The sequence below is a fragment of the Diuraphis noxia genome, unplaced genomic scaffold (genome assembly GCF_037042655.1).
Source record: "Diuraphis noxia isolate RWA-SAM2 unplaced genomic scaffold, SU_Dnox_SAM2 contig0003, whole genome shotgun sequence".
Lineage (NCBI taxonomy): Eukaryota > Metazoa > Arthropoda > Insecta > Hemiptera > Aphididae > Diuraphis > Diuraphis noxia.
The window spans coordinates 60,942,209-60,959,157 of record NW_028301713.1 but is presented as its reverse complement, the minus strand read 5'-3'; the positions used below and the strand labels follow the sequence as shown (position 1 = coordinate 60,959,157).

The 16,949-nt window shown below is 27.6% G+C and overlaps 1 protein-coding gene and 1 non-coding gene across 2 annotated transcripts in view; one reads left to right on the top strand and one right to left on the bottom strand.

Annotated features, from left to right (window-relative positions):
- The window catches only part of LOC107164872 (protein turtle homolog B-like), a 349,438-nt gene that overhangs the window by 254,205 nt on the left and 78,284 nt on the right, over positions 1-16,949 (top strand). The window lies entirely within an intron of this gene.
- Positions 13,420-13,492, bottom strand: TRNAV-CAC (transfer RNA valine (anticodon CAC)). Its single transcript has one exon. It is a non-coding gene; the product is annotated as a tRNA-Val (tRNA).

Genomic DNA, 16,949 nt, shown 5'->3' with positions numbered 1-16,949 from the left:
ACTCGAGACGTGGTTTTCTCCACATTTTACACAACGTGGATTATGATAAAAATATTTTCTAGTATGACCGTAAGACTGGCATGTATAGCACTGTGGAGGGCTTTTTGGTGAATGTGGTTTTTCAAAAATAATTTTTGAGTTGAGAAGAAACCCAATCTTGAATACATCCGAATTGTTGGTAGTTTTTTGGATATCAACAAAGAAAAGTTAGAAAGGCGTTTTATCCCAAAATCGCTGAATGTTATATATGTTGGTGACGTGGTGGCCCAATTCTGAAAGGCCGGCGATGATGTCTTCAAGTGCAGTAGTTGGGTGGAGATTTCGAATAACTAAGCGTAGCGGGTGCATGTAATCTGGCTGATATAAATGATAACTATAATCATTCTCCTTTAAATTCGTTAATAACTGATTGTTATGTTCAACAAAATGAGTGCGGACGATTAAATAGGAGGGCATAGATTCAAAAATAAAATCTGTAGTCAATTTTGGTCAAAAGACCAGAGATGAAGGTGGATATGTTACCCACATTTTAAATGTAAACATGCGATACTTTTATTTTGTCATCGTTGTTGTGGATTTGAACTTTGATTGTAGATGTGTTCAAGCCGACGTCGTCGCACTTAGAGAGAGCGGAGAATCGATTTGGTCTTGTGAATAATTTGGTTTTTTCTTTCTTCTGCCTTTGGTGAGGGGGGGGGGGAGCAGAGAGATTTCTTTTGTTTGTAGTTTTGGAAGAAACCACGCTAGGTTGAGGTGACATAATAACTTGATTATTATTATAGACGAAGCAGTGAAGGAGGGTTACGAATAGATAAAGAGAGCAGTGAGCATACTGCAGCTAATGGACAGACGTACACACATACATATAACGACATTCGAAACCGAACTGGTTGAATGTTTATATACACGTGTATTTTATGTCAGTTTCAAGTTGAATTGGTTTGAACTTATATCATTTATTTAAAACATATTTTGTAAATTAATATTTTAACATCATAATACTACAATCAAAAACTTTAATGCCAATTATAATAGTTCATATGTTAAATATATACTTAATTACCTACAGTAATTTAACCATAGTGAGTAGTGACACACGTAGTTGAAGTTAATCCTATCTTAAATTATATTTCACGTAACGGATACATAATACCAAATATAAATTCAAGAACATTATACCAAAATAATGTTTAGTAAAATAATTAATATCATGACATAATATTGTGTTATCCAATATAAACCTAACATTACTTAACCATCTATATAATGTGACCTATAACACGTTGGTATTTATTTGCGTAAAATGCATTATAAAAGTCATTAAAATTACCTCACAGGCTACACAGGTATTAATTATTATTAACCATTATTTTGAAATATAAATAATAATATTATCATAATAATAATGATAACATTGATTCGCTTTACATTATTTCACTTGAAAATGGGTCGTAATTTATACCCAACTGTACCTGTACCCCATTGGCCACGGGTAACAATAGAACGCAAATATTAGTAATGCCATTGAGTATATTATATTGTATACAATATAGTATACTCAATGGTAGTGGTTACCTATGAGTATATTAATGAATAAATAATCTCAGTTAGCAACAAATATTGTGATCAAGTGTAGTGCTGCATATTTTATTAACTTTTAAAGATTAAATAATCAAAATGATACAACAGTCTTCTTGTGCTTGTTATTTAGGTTCAATGCTAGACCGACTTACGTCTAACCTGGATGATTCCTACACACAAAAAAAAGTATCTTATTTAATTATAGACGTAAAATATATATCGTAAATTATTAAGGTACATGATACATTTTTGAACTTAATTTCAAAAACAAAACATACTCTTAAAATAATCCTAATGTATATCTTAGCATGACGTGATATACTATTATGGAGTGAGGCCAAACAAACAAACACTTATAAAATTCAAATCCAATCAATAACTCTCTGTATACCCGATATCAGAAATTCTTTATTTTACAATCCAAACAATACGCTTAAATCGGATTTAAAAATAAAGCCTATAGAAAAAATGGCTGAAATCCTGTAAGTACATATGTTTTTGATCCCGAATATTAGACCATTTACAACCTCTATCTATGGCTCTGAGCCTTTGACACAATTTCAGTTGATCTGCTTAGAAAACTTAATAGAAACTAGAAACACGTGTAGTGATTTAAATCTAAACATTCATCATAAGAATGTAGACAGAACAACGTATTAAGTTGTGTAAAATATGTCCATCAACAATGTCATGTGAACTATTTTTGGCTAATATTTGTTGCATTATCGTTGAAATATTGTATATTAACGATAAAGCAGCTTTCAGCTGTTATATAGTGTGATTTATGTTATTTGAAAATATTAACCATATTGAATGGTGAAACTTTATAAATTAATTAGTCTGAATTTTCAGTCCTATAGCAACGAGTCATTTGATTTACGTTGCTACATTCTTCCGGATATGTGAAAGTTGTCAACCAAAAATGCTTAAATTCACATTACATAATTTCGTGGTCATATTTTTTTCACACGAAAATTGTTTGTGTACACAATAATTTGTTCACATGTATAAAAATGTCTTTCTAAAAATAGTTTTTTCGTGTATATTTTACGATAATGATTTATTATTAAGTTATAAGATGTTCATTACTATATGAAATTTATGTGTAGTTATTAAATTATAATTGTACAAACATAAAATCAAATCAAATGCAAAACATTATTTCATTATTTTTCATTTCAAAATCGACTCTCTGTCAATATTCTTTTTTTATCGTTTCTCCTATATTATTGTTTATTCAACTACCGTTACTCTCGTAATCAGATTAAGTAAGAGATTAAACGAGATTAAGTAAGTAATAGTCAAAATTCCTGATCATCGTTACTTTGTCTACGGATCTGTATACATTTCATTTCTAATTCTGGAAGTTTTATTGATACATCTATATGATCACGCCAGTTGACTTTATTCTGTGCAGGGCCAACAGCTTAAAGTTTAGTGGATACAATGGCTTTTAAAACACAAATATATTTTATTCAACACAGGCATAATAATTAATTACCAGTGTTCGATTTTATTTCAAAGAATACTAAAAAATCAACTTTTGAGGGTCTTTGGGTGGTCAGATGACCTTATCAGGACAATATTGAATAGTACGTCTGATATAATACTATAAAATACAATATATATCTGGTAGAGAGAGAGAGAGAGAGAGAAAATACAATTTTGCCACGGATGGGTTGATAGTGGATCGGAGGACTTACGTAGAGTCTTATATACGGAAAGTCCCGGGATTCCGGTGGTGGTGGACGCCGCGAGGGCGCGCAAAACAAACCCCGGAAGATAATTCACTCAGAATTCCGGTGGGAAACAACGAGACCCGGACGGGGTAATCGGATAAACATTAACCTAGTGAGAACGCCAGTTGACTAGCCCACGGGGGGGAGGGTTATTGATCCCTCGGAAAATGTTGGTTTCCCGGTCGTGTAGGGGATAAAGTGCCGCCAAAAGGGTCGTCTCGTAACGAGCCACCTTAAAACATCAACGGAATTATTATATACTTTTGAGGCTTAAGGGATTCTTTTACCCTGCACGCACTTTCCACCCCCGACCTAAATTAAACCGATACAGGTAGATGAAAATAGTTATTTTATTATTTTTGTTTATCCGTTGATAAATAAAATATAGCTGTCATCAGTTTAAGAATTTTCGAAGTTTTACTGGATTTATCGATGTCTACAAATATTTGTGTCAGACTGAAGTGATACGACGGGGCATGAATTTGCCATAATGTTTAATTTAAAAACAACTAGTGATAAGAAATAATAACTGTGCATCTTAATTGTTAAAGGTTAACCTAACCTAACCAATCGACTATTTAGGTATATCACTGTAAAGGAAATCGTGAGGAAAGATAGAACTATATTGTATACTACTGCTATTGAGTAACAGTGAACTCCAGTGTATCATGTGTACCATATATATTATATACTATAAATTCATATAAATTAACAGAAACCAGTGAAATAAATATATTATTATATAAACTCATACTTATAGAACACGTATCTACAAAAATATAAATTGTAATCGATTTTCCTATAACGTTTATCGACTATTTTAATATTTTATTTGTTTATACATAATCTATGTTAATCGTCGAGATACATTAACTTAATGTTAAAATCTTAATAAAAAAAAGAAAATTTATTTTATCAAGGTAGGTATGTTACACAAAAAATGTTAGTAGTATTATTTTAAACATGTATCTTCTGCCATATTTTATAATGAAATACAAGTACAAATATATCAATAACATTTAAATTATATCCTGTTATCCATATTGTAAGTCATGTTGTAGAGGATTATTGTCACACGAAGTCTTAGTAAGCTTCATATTATAAACCTATAACTTCTTCAATAAGTATTACTGCTTTAACAGAATAATAAGACACATCCTGCACGAGTAGATAAGCCATCTATTTACGGAGTTTAAATAATGCCATACAGACATGGCCAAAGTTATTTCATACCTGCGAGAACCACCTACTAAATTTACTTGGACTCCCTTATGTATTGTTATACTTCAAATGGATTGTTATGTACTGATTATAAGCAAATTATTTTAAACTTGAAAGTTAGAAGTTTAAAGTTTATTTAATCTGCATTTTAATTTAATTATATTTAATTTGAATCAACCTTATAATAGTTAAACTGCTTAATAACTTGATTCTATGATAATAATACATATATTAGTTCTGTGAAGGTACACAGAATAAAAATAAAACTATATTGTTGTGCTTCAGTTTATTATTAAAATAACGTATAAAATGGATGAAACATTTAAAATAATTTAATATGGATAATTATGCTTATTATATTATATATTAAATTATATGTATAGTTTAATTATTATTTTACCAACTTATTAATAGTTTTACGAAAACCAACAATAAGCGTTATCTGGTCAAGTACTCTTTATTCTGATAGGCTTATAATTTCAGAAACTAATATTGTCGTATCATATAATACCAGATACATTTTTATTTTTATAATATTATGTTCAATAGTTAAAAAAACGAAGTCCACTATAAACAAAAATTAAATAAAACAATAAATGTTTATTTTCAGAGAAAAAAATGCTGAATTAAAATGTGTTAGTGTATTCAATCAAATATGGCAAAAGATGATTTGAATTAACCTAAGGTTAACTATAATCACAATGAAATATGAACTAGATTATTAACTAATATAAAACTGTAAATAATCAAAATAAGCAAATAAAATAAGATATTCGATGATAATACCTACCTACCATTAAAAATAAACTTAATAATTAGCTTGATAAATAGTCAAAATGCCATTAAATACGGTGTATATGTCGTAGGCATATAGTCAAATCAGGCATTTTATTAAATGCCTAGGCATATAGTCAAAGAATTTAATGTTTATGCAATTTCACTATCTGCCTAGACATTTATAGTTAAATGCCTAGTCATTTAATTAAATGACTAGCCATTTGACTAAGTGACTATTTCATGCCGGGAAAATAATAAAAAAACATTTTGTATTATTTTAAAAATTTAAATATATTTTCTATCAGTTATTTATTGCTATTTTATATATAAAAAAAAGCTGTTTATTATTAAAAAAGCTGTATATTATTTATTAATATGAAAAACACGTAGGTATATGAAATAGTATGTTTAATTTTGTGTTAATTATTATTTAGTATTGTTTTAAAAATAAAATCATAAATATATTCAGGTAATAAATAATTAGATGTGATAGACATAAATGATAGTACGAGTATATTGTACAGCCTATATAGTCAGTATAGTTTATAGTACGAGTAGTGAGTACCTAATATATTATATTCTTATTAAATAAAAATAAAAATTCCATTGGTTTTTACATTGGAAAATTAACGTAGGTACTAGGTTGTATGAGAACCTTATCTATATTGATAATCTTATCGATTATAACGACAAAAATATGGCGTTATGGAAAAAGGTGCAGAACATGCGATTGAATTGTACAATTATTTAGTTTAGTACGTCTATTACGTTTAAATAAATAACTGATAGAAAATATATTTAAATTTTTAAAATAATACAAAATGTTTTTTTTTATTATTTGCCTGGCATGAAATAGGCATTTAGTCAAATGCCTAGTCATTTAAATAAATGTCTAGGTGGATAGTGAAATTGCATAAACATTAAATTCTTTGACTATATGCCTACGACATATATATCTGCCTAGTAATTTTTAGTGTAACACAATATTAAAACCCATCATTGAACAACACGCAATTATACTATTCATATTCAAATATCATTATTATTGTGCTGTCAAACACAGATTGTAAATATCAAATTAAAAAATATATATATACATATATATCATAATAGTTTTTGATTGATAATTATTCGTTGATAAAGTTTAAAAAATATAATTTTTCAATTTTTTTTTCTTTTTAATTTGCAGTGTGAAGAAATATTTAAAAAATGTTTGTATTTGATCAAATATTTTAAAGTGTCTTAGATAATATCATCTTACAACTAATAATAATTGAACAACTTTACATTCTCTGTCTCGTTTGCATACATATAATGTATTATTAATAATATATTTTGTACGAGTCAACTACAATTAGAATATTATTGGCACCATAAATTATTATAGACGTCTGACATAATAAATTTGACCTTTATCGTGCATTGAATTTCATGCAAATGAGTTTTAAAATACTTATCATTAATGATATCACTCATTCAGACGTATTATTTATAATTTTAGTTTAAATGCATTTTGAAATATACACATATATAGGTGCAATGTATTATACATCATGAGACAGTATATAATATAATATACTTGTTTAACATTTGAATACACTATGGGTACTGTGGTACACGACTAATTTTGAGCAAGTTTTAAAGTGTAATCCGGAAAAGTCTGTCATGTGCTTAAATTCTTTTTAGTTTCTAGGCCATGACGTATAATACATAATATCTGTAGGTATGTAACTAACTTTCCAAAAGTTTGAACACTCCATTCGAAAATAATTAAATTAGAGGTATAGTATAATAATTCGTGTTAGTTCATATGCAATATTACTTACGATTAACGAAACATAGTTAGAGAATATTACTATTACTTAATCATTTCTCAAAAATTATTGGTAGGTACCGTTAAAGTTCATATTTTAGTAAAATGAATATTATACATATATTATACATGTATACCATATAGGTACGTCATATTATATATCTATAACTATGTACAATCCGTACAACTTAAAGTGTAATTATACGGTCAGTTACCTACGCAGTAACGTGCTATTAAATTAAAATGACAATTGTATAATTGAAAGAAATTCATTTTTTCCCCTCCAAAATGTTTCAATAAACTTTTATTGCCACGTTTTATACCAGGATTAACAAAAGCTGATAGGTAATCTTATTTTATTTTGAAATACGTAATTTTTGTTTCTTGATTTTAAAAAATTACACGTTTATTTTAAATAAGTGCAAACACTATACACTAAAATATAACACTTCAGTTTGAAACTGTAATTGAATTTCTTCTAAAAAAAGTCTATACATTTAAATATATTTAAGCGGTATCTACATAAGTATTGATTTTATAAAACCAGAATTATCTATGAGAAACATTTATTTATTATTTCTGTTTAAATATGATCAATAATTTATTTACTTATAGAGTGTGAACCATACACCAACTAGAATAAATCTATTAACTTTCAATTATTAGTTTCATATTTTGAATTTTAATTAAAATACAGTATAATTACGTACTTAGTGTTAAACCAAAAAGTACCTACAATCCATATTGTATTAACAACTCAACTATATTTGTTCTATTCAAACTATTACTGCAAATGTTACTGTAAATTCTGTACGGATCATAACTTTATTTATGCTCACCAAATTTAGTTACAATAACACACATTACTAGTATATACAATAAAAATATATTAACAGTAATTTATATGTACGTACAAAAAATTGCTGAATTATATGAACCGGTTAGTTTTATAATTGATACAGTTTTTTGTAACGCTCACTATTAATACTTTAACTTAATAGTTTTGTTCATAAGAACAGCAATATATTTTTCAGTAAACTCTTTATCTTAAATTTTAATTAGAGTACTTAATAAGTATACAATATGTGGCTATGATTGAGGAAAAAAAATACGTGTAAAGATATTTGACAAATTATTTAATGATTGAAGTTAGTTTATGTATTATTATTTACTATAAAAGTATAGGCAATTAAATTTAAATTCATTTTAAGCTATTTATACTACGGACCTAATCACACCAGTCTACGGCACATCTGTATTGACTTATAAGTAATAAGTTATAAGCTGATAGAAAAATAAATAAATAATAGCAATATATTAAGTGCATTATTATTGTTATTATTGTTATAGCTAATATTTCATGTTGAAGTACTTTTGAAAGTCATCTTCATTATTTTATTGCCATGTCATTTATGTAGTATTATTTCATCAATTAAGCCAACTGTAGAAATAGCCTACAAGATGTTCAATAAACAATTATATTAAAAAATTTGTTTTTACAAATATACCAAAACCATTTACTAATTTAATTCAAAAACATCACATATTAAAATACTATAAAATATTTTTTTAATAAAACATGTTCATCATAAAAGCGAGTAAACTTATGATCAACCTGTGGAATGTTAGAGCTTACATATTTCCTCGGGTACTTACGAATCCATCTCGGTAGAATTAAGTATTTTATTTGAAGTTCACGTAAGACGAACTCTATATGGAATGCACGTAAGCTGAAAATAAAATTTTGTTATAGTAACGCACTTAAATATAAGCCTTATTTTTTGTCTAGAAAGAATTTTTTCCCGAATTGTTTTCACAAGCAACACTATCAAAATGTTAAATAAAATAATTTTTATGGGAGTTAAAAGTGAGTTCATTTAAAAATGAACAACGTAATATTTCAAAGTTGAAGAGATATATTAATACCGCAAAGAAAGTTAAATGCTTTGTCAGTTTTGTACTTAGTTTACGTCGGGTGTAAAAAATATCAACGCCAAAATGTATAATATGCAAATTAAAGGATTGTAACATAAAATATAATATGTTTATCGCACGTTATAATATTATTGAACTCGAGAATTGAATCTGGCTGAATAAGTTCTACTTTCAATGTTATGTACATTGTTTGAACTACAAAGTACAATATTTATTATACTATAGTGCTAAGAATTTATTCAAACAATTTTAACTCATTGTTTATTTATCATATCATAGATTCTATGATTATGTTTGAAACGGGGGCATGAGCTCCAAAATAATATTCATTTTTATGATTTTGCTACGATATAGTCGTTACTGTTATATTATGTACATTATATTGTATAATATACATTTCGTTATGGCTTTACAGGGTAATTAATCAAGCATACATGCTTGCCCTCATTTCATCCTTTAATAATATGCATTAATTCAAATTCTGATGTTTGGAATATTTATGATAACTTAATACCACGCGTGCTTAAATAAGTATCTATATCTATATTTTGTGTAACGTTTTAAGGAGTGTCCTGTGGTGATACAAACTCAATTTATTTATGTTAACTATTTTCCTTTTATTGTAAGCTGTTAAACTACAGATTATGATTCATATGATGTTGAAATGTTTGAATTTTCATAAATCAGAGTTTAAACAGAAACATATGATAACATGAGGGTTTACATACTCAATACATATATACAAGGATATTATATATATATATATATATCAAATATGTATACAATATACATATAGATGCATAATACTGATTTCACACACGATTATCTATACGAAATACACGTATATTACTATCGTTATTATTTTAGTTACCTATACTTGTTTATAAATATTATCTTCAGAAATTTCAACACTCTTTGTATTATTTGTAATAACATTGGCTGCTTCAAAATTAGTAGTTTTCGTTGTTAGTAAATCGGTGCAGTCTTCGAGCGCAACCGGACCATTATGTAAAATGTGTTAAATTCAATTTTTGAATATAAAATCGACACTCTATTGGATCTAATGTAATTTTATTATGTTGGAGATAGTATACAGTGGTAGGTTATAAGGTTGGGAAATCGACGGGGATTAGCGATTAGCCATAGTTTTCGTGTGACGTTCGTTTTAAACAAGACACACCCGCACAACGCAAATAAGGGTTAGCTAAAGTCGTAAAAAGATAGATGTATTAAAATATATTTTATTTTAAAAATTTACTAAAAATTAAAATATATTATTGGCTCAAATCTGGTTCATCTGTATCATCATTGGTGATGGTATAATTATATAAAATAAGAAGACAACAATTTAATATAAAAGTCGATAATTCGAAAAACCTCGTGATTAACCTCGCGTTTTGGTCTTCATATTTAAGTGGATCATATTGACGTATTTTGTGGAAAATAAAAATAAATAAAAACTAGAATATGTAATTTATTTGAATCAAAACTAATTAAATTATTATCGTCCATTAAAATATGCTGCACAAAACGCAACTAAAAAATCTGAAAAAAGTTATTATAAGTAAATGTGAATAAATTTTGTACAACGAATATTACATTATCCTATATAGTTATGTAATATTATGTATTATGCACACTAAATCATTGCGGGGGATTGCGTTAGCTTTTTGTCGCCACGAATTCTTCCGGTTCTTTGGCCACCTCGTGCATACATCGTGATCCCAGGAGAAGTGACTGTATTACAATAATACTACAGATAAAGTCCAGTGTAAAAACATCGGCCATAACCGTAAACGAAAAATCGAATTTATTTTTATTTTTCGTTCGATGTCTATATATTTATCCACGTGCAGACGCAGGTTCTATGTAATAAATTATTAACGAAAATACCCAAGACACTAGCTGAGTGCTCTGCCATCGGGACGAATCGTAATATTGTATTTCGGGTAGGTATCTACACGTAAAGTTTTATTATTATTATTATTTTTTTTTTTTTGTACAGTTTATGTTTTTTATACATATGTGTACCCATAAATTATGGGTATGGTACGTACTTTGAGATTGTTTAGCGGAAAAATGGTAAGCGTATAAAGCGAATACATTAATGCTGTTACTTTAAAAAAAAATTATTTGGAGGGTTGGATAAAAAAGGTTTTTACGGTATTAATTCGCTTTTCCTTATTGACATTTTTCCGCCCCAACAATCCGAGCACGTCCCGTTTGCCGTCAGCCGATTGTCATGTAATAATAATTTTCTTTGAAATTGACTTATGTAGCAACTACTATAATTATTATTATTATCGTGCTTACCATTTTCATCATATTTTAATTATTATTAAACATTATTACACCGAAATTAAGCTCTCTAAATAGAATTTTCATACAATATATAATAGCTATATATTTCGAATGGATAAAACGTGCGCCATGAGTGACAAACATCAAGTTATAGATTCTTATAGCTTAAAAAAAAAAGTTATTGACAAGAAAACTAATTTGATCTGAAAGTTATACATATTTTCATAAAAGTGAAGACTCACAATATTGACCATATTATGATTGTACGATTATTATTTGAATGTATGTATCTATGTAACTGTGTGTGTTTGTATTTGTGTATAGTATGTATATATTGCGTGAAGACTAATTAGTGGTAGACAAAAATTGTACATCGAAATTCAATCGCGCAACCTTTTTAATTATAAAATAAATGAACTGTTGATAAATTATAGACTGTATATAGAGTCATTTTAAAAATGTAGTTTGTGTTGGTTTGCGTGTTTAAAAAATTGTTCTCTAAAAAAACCCATATACTATAAAAACAAAACTGTTAAACAAATTTAATTATTTGTCATTCAATAAGTGTTTTAATTTTTTAATATTAATTAAAATCATATTCCCGTTTATTGTTTTATTTTTTTATATGCATATACATAATATATTATATATATATATATATATATGTGTGTTTAATCGACTATCATTTGAAATATTAAATAATAATTTATCACATAAAATAAATTAAAATCAATTGAAAAAAAAACTATAAAAATACTTATATTTTTTAATTTGTTTGGCACTTCCAAATAATGATTATCACTAAAATCTTTACAATAAAAATAATTACTATTAATTTGATAGGTATTTAGGTTTAATTTTATTCCTCTGAAGTTATAGAATACATTTAAATTATGATATGTTTTTATTATTAGAAGTGGACATATTATTGAAATATCTAAATAAATACATAATTTATACTCAAAATAATTAACATAGACTACTATATATTTTCAAACACAATAAAATATTGACATTGTTTAAAGCACAATTATTTTATAGAACTTTTCACTTTTGTCATTAATTCCAAGGATTGTAATAATTACTTTATCGTCAATATTGGGTGATTATTGATGAATGACAACTAATACTGGATACAATTCTAGATAGGCAAACGTAATTGCTGTAATCAATATTGATATTTTTCATATATACATATAGGTATATACATATAGGTATATATATATATATATATATATACAAATTCAGATATCAACTGGTATTTATAAAAATAGGATTTTGTACTAATTGCTCGTGATATCGTACTAATATATTTTTTTTTTATACAATATATAATTAATCCGTGGCAATATAGGCCATTTGATGGTCATTCTTAGTAGGTTTAAACTGTAGAGGTTGATATAGTAGGTTAGAAAAACGTGTATGCGTGACGAGGTTTTTGCCACTAAGAATGGGGGTGGTGACCCATCCGGAAACGGAAACAGTGACAGCAGGTGGTGCGTACTCTCAATCGTGTATACCATGATTGATTGCAGCAATCGTACAACTCCGAGCCACCGAACTAATATTATATAGGCACATGAGTACATTTATAAAAAATACTTAGGTTGAATTGAGTAAATATTAGGTACATAAACTTACATCAAAGTGCGGCCAACCTAACATATAACCGTACAAAACTTAACTTATTGTACATACCTACAAGTCTTAGTTTAAGAATAAAATATAGGTTTTGATTGATTAGATGACTTATCGTACAAACATATTTTCATTACATGCCTCAATTCATAAGGTTATTGGTGTTTCTGAAATGCATTACATTTTAAAGATTTATTTAAAACACACAAATTCTATACAATGATATTACTAAATACCTTAGTACCAGCGATGCCTATAATAACAACAATAGTAATAATAATAATGTATGTAATTTGCATGTCAAATGTATATAAACAATATGAAGTTTCACTGAAAAAAAATTACATCGTACTATTATTAAAAAAATAACAGTATTGATAAGAAAAACATCTTATGGTTATAAAACTCACAAAATGTTTCCGCCCGGGATCGAACCGGGGACCTTGTGCGTGTGAAGCACACGTGATAACCACTACACTACGGAAACCAGATGAGTGACCAAGCGATTTCGTAAGCAATTAAACGTAAAGTAACGATGTTTTCGTCTTATGTTTAAGATCATATCATTTGGATTTTTTATTTTGCTTTTCATCAATTCACTCATAGGTTAGTTTGCGATGAACACTACAATTTTCATCAGACTTGGGTAAGTTGAAAGTCGGCAGGTTTTCCATTAATAACATATTATTATTATCATGTAGGTATTATTATTTTAAATACATAAGTAGATATGTAGATGGGTTATTATAACCAATCTACTGAAAAACTTCTGTTCGGATAAGTGTTGGTAATTTATTATAGTTATTTACAAAAAGTATTTAGTTGGTCATTTAATTGCAGACCAATGGTAAACCTTTATGCTTTAAATTCTATCGTAACAATGTATTGGGTGTCTTGAATTAAATTTTCAAGCTTTTTTACCCAACAAATAAATTTTTATCGATATTAATTAAAAAAAAAAAAAACTAATAATGATTGAAAATTGCATTTGCCTATAAATAGTTCAACTTAAGTCCACATTTTTGATAATTGCATGGTAGATAGAATATATTTATATAAACATTAGGTGAAAATTTCATGTATCTATGGTCATTTGTTTAAAAGTTACATCAAAAACCAAAATCAATTTTGTCGAAAACTGATTGAGCGTAAAATTTCTCAATTTCCCAGTTTGTTTATCGAGATTATTTAGAAAAATATTGAAAATTTTTAATTTTGACCACCCAAAGTACCAACTAGATTCACTTTCTGATCGAACGAAGTACTGAAGTCGAAAATCAATGCACTTTTACTGCCCCAAACCGTGAAGACAGTCACACAAAAAAAAAACACACACACACGTCATGGTAAAATCAATACATTTCTCGCTCCGCTCAGAATCTAAGATGTAAAAAACTTGTGAAATAAAAAATAATATAGTTATGTTCCTACTCGAGATCGAACCGGGGACCTTGTGCGTGTATAGCACACGTGATAACCACTGCACTATGGAAACCAGGTGACAAAAATTGTTATTTTTATAATTCTTAATAGTGAATTATTTATTATTATTTATAATTAGATGTTTTGTACCTGATTATGATGAAATTTAAATTAAAATGCTTGCTCCACAAACTGTTTTCATAATGTTTCTAAGAACAATATATTGTTTCAATGTTTCATATATTTATACATATTGCAATTACATTTTGAGCTATATAATTATACAGAACAATTACAATCTTAAATAGGTAGGTACTGATATAAAACGTACCTACCAAGTAATTTAAATTTTGAGATAATATGCACATTGCACACTATTCAAAATAATCAGCTATAGGTTATTAATAAATATATGTATTACACAAAAGGATTAAAACGAATGACCCTTCTGAAAATCCACATTTTTGCCCGATTTCCATAAAATTTTTAATTAATAGATTCGGCAAGATCCGTATAGTGTCATAACATGCAACTTTTTATATCTTGTTTTTTATTCTCACACATAAAATATGTTGAATATACATAGTTGACTCACGAAAAGCGTCATTTTTATTTTATTCGTTTATTGTTGCCGTTTGTTATAGAAAATAAAATAGTTATTATGATTGGATAGATATAATTTTAGACCCACATTTTATACTTCATCGAACCCACCTAAAGAACTATGTTGAAAATAAATCTATACAGTTAAACAGAGTTTAAGAACATGTAAATACTAAATTCACGGGCAACACCATGCAGAATATAATGTAAATTAAAGTTTGAACATAATAGTATGATGGATAAATATTGCATTATTTATAAATGGCTCCTGCACACACTCGGCTTCATAATCATAAAAAATGAATATGAAAATAAACATGAAATAAATTGTATATGTTTTTTTCAGTGTCAGATTATTTAGATGAAAAATTAATTATCTTATCTTGATTAAAATCTACTGGTCTTATTTTTTTTTTTTTTATTAGATGAAAACACCGGCTTTCTATATAATTTTTATGATATTTGTAGATAAAAAAGTACCTGATGACTACTTTATTTAATTAAAAAAATAACTAGAAACTAAGAATATCCACAGCACTGAATGAACGGATCAAATCATGGATTCATTTACGTTTGACTTTTGAGTGCTTATCTACTTACACAACATACATTATATGTATTCAAATAATTGGTGTCGTTTGAAATGTACTTATCCGTGACTTAATCCAATATTCAAATCGTTAGTGTCTTATAACCATATATAGGTATACCGTAATGTTTTGTTTTATTTGGATCAAATAAAGATCAGTATATAGTATTACCTATCCACATTTAATAGCATTAATTATCGAAATGAAAATCCCGATTAGCGTAGCTGAAAAATGAAATGTCTATTACAATAATATAGGTTGGTGTGTATAATAAAAATATCTGGTGCATAAATTCATTTTGTTTCATACTTGTGGGGTTTCCTTAATTGTAAATCATCGGTGCTCGATTTATACGACTGTAATACTATAATATCGTAACGAGACGGGTTAGATAGTTGATGGGGAAGGAGGGGGGGGGGGTGTGCAAACCTATTAAATAATAATAAAATATACTAAGTGTACTTTACGAGTAATATATAATATAATATGATATGTGCATGGGAATTTCGAGAAACCCTATATTTTTGCATTATATACTTAATATGTATATATGTATAATATTGTATAAATCGAAAGACGATCGCGAAGGGGTTGGGAATGGAAGCGTTTGCCGCCAAAATCGCATGGACCGAATCCAAAAACGATATGGGATTACGTGCCATTATGGCATGCAATAATAATATTATTATGATATGCATTTTATGCGATCGTCGTAGTCAGAGACATGAATCTTCGAGGACGTGTATTACTATCATTATTATTATTATAGCTGATGTAATATCATACTGTATACAATATATTGACGCGTTGCGCAGTCGCAGACCCAATAAACGGTTTTAAACTTGTTTGAGAATGTATATTCGTTCACCGTCTTTTAGTATAATATAATGCAAAACACTACACAACACCTAACTAATATTTTATTATTATTATTATTATTATATAGATACTGTTGTCGGCTCGCGAAAGAAAAAATAAAAACCGCATCTCCCGGGATTACTATTTAATATGAATATTAAAAGCGATACGTTTTAATAAACACGCTCGTTCAATTTATGTTGTACATATTATAGAATACTGTTTTGTGTTTATATATGTATTATATATAATATATATAAACATATATTGCAGTACACAATAATGTAATATACCGCATACGTATCAAATAATAAATATAATTTACGCATATATTATTATTATTCTGTTGTGCGATACGATCGGTCCAGTGCATGCAGCATTTATACATATTATTACTATTACTATTATTATTACAGCACGGAAATAATAATAATCTGAACGGATGCGTGTGCGTTTGTATTTCACTCGGCA